General features: G+C 43.1%; 1 non-coding gene across 1 annotated transcript; it reads right to left on the bottom strand.

Moving 5' to 3' along the window:
- Positions 1-1,710: 1,710 nt before the first annotated feature.
- On the bottom strand, positions 1,711-1,784 carry trnat-agu (transfer RNA threonine (anticodon AGU)). Its single transcript has one exon. It is a non-coding gene; the product is annotated as a tRNA-Thr (tRNA).

Raw genomic sequence — 1,784 nt, 5'->3', positions numbered from 1 at the left:
TTAGTTTATGGACCGAACTGCCGTGTTTCAGAATAAACTGCGCATTGCAAATCACAATGTTCCGGTAATCACAGAGAACAATGTCACAAAAAGGAATGGAACAAAAATACATTGCACATGTTAAAAGATTGCTGCTGCAGAGCAATTGCTTCTCAATACTGCTAGCTGGTGGCGTAGTGGCATCAGCGCCAGAGTTCGGAGCGAAGGCTGCTGAGTTCGAACTCAGCTGGCTCCCCAGGGGCACTCTTTCCATTCATGCTGGTTTGAACGTCGAGCAAGAAACTCGAGATCGTAAAAAAGAAATTGTCTGCTACAAAAACATCAACAGCAAAATGTTGATGCTCCATCGTGAGCCTTAACAGGCAATTTTCTTCCTTCCACTGCTTAATCATAAAACGACCTCACAAAATCATGTTCAGATAGTAGTGAAGGTGCGATTGTATTTTACAACGCAATTAAATTGCCCAGAGGGGGTGAAGTGTAGAAACCTAGAACTGTTTCCGGCATGAGCGTTCTATTTTGCAGTGTTGCACTGCCACCGCTGGGATTGCTCCATCTGAATGAAATCCCTGTACTACCTGGTGCAGGCCTGTAAAGGTCACTGAAGGTTACAATAAAGGTAGATAATCGTGATGTTACTCTTCGCATCCGGTGAACATGAAAGCCTAACAGCCACATGTGCATACTGACAATATTCGTGATAATTAGCGTGCAAGCACTGACATCGGGAATATCGTTGTTTGTCTCTCGCCAGTGTAAAATGCAACATCATCACACTGTTCTCTCCGATCTGCTCTAATGAAATATTGGAAGAGTTGGAAAATGGAAAATGCTTCAAGTATCAAGCAAATATTTGGGAGAATGTTCAAAGCATACCTTCTGAGCATATGTTATAACCGCTACTATAACGCCTTCACGATTAACATACTCAGCCAACTCAGGTAATGGGGTAATGAACAAAAATAAGTGGTACTATGACCGAGCGTCCTAAGGCGCTGGATTAAGGCTGCAGTCTTCTAGGAGGCGTGGGTTCGAATCCCACCACCGCCATCATGTGTATACATACTTCTGTTGCAGTGTTAAAGTGAGTTCCGAAATGATTTGCAGTAAAAAATATAAGAACCATAAATCATCATGGCGACGATCCAGTATTGCTGCCTGGGTGATGGATAACACTGCGGAGCCGCAGAACACTCCAAATTGGGCGGGGGATGCAATGGACATGTGGGGTTCGTGTCCTCTTTTTATCGCGCTATGTGGGTGTAAGAATATTTAACGGCTGTATTCTCTCTCCTTTGTGACGACATCTCTACGGTTTCTTGAATTATGTAGCAAACTAGTCGGCATTCGATTGGAATGACCATTGAAACGTGATGTGAGATCGTTTCTCATTAAGTCCAGTGTAAGTTCATAAAGTAGGTCACGGCCGCGTTTTGCAAACGATTGTCACCATAAACCAACACTACATTGCAAAAACGTTATAAAAAGGTAAACAAGCCGCTTAGAAGTATCACCTATTTGATCAGCCGTCCAGTTTCTTGTCCAGCACCCAGCACCAGACCTGCAAAGTTTTCGAGAATTCTGTTTAAGATGAACACTGTATTTTTGTTGTATTCCATTTTGTGTCATTGTTTTTTTGTGATTATAGCAACAGTGTAATTTGCAATGCGCAGTTTATTCTGAAACATGACAATTCGCCCCATAAACTAAAGGCTCCGCTGGGAGTTGAACCCAGCATCTCCTGTTTACTAGACAGACGCTTTGACCAGTTAAGCCACGGAGCC

The sequence above is a fragment of the Mobula hypostoma genome, chromosome 3, assembly GCF_963921235.1.
Source record: "Mobula hypostoma chromosome 3, sMobHyp1.1, whole genome shotgun sequence".
In the NCBI taxonomy this organism is placed as follows: Eukaryota; Metazoa; Chordata; class Chondrichthyes; order Myliobatiformes; family Myliobatidae; genus Mobula; species Mobula hypostoma.
This window is presented reverse-complemented; position numbering and strand designations above follow the sequence as displayed.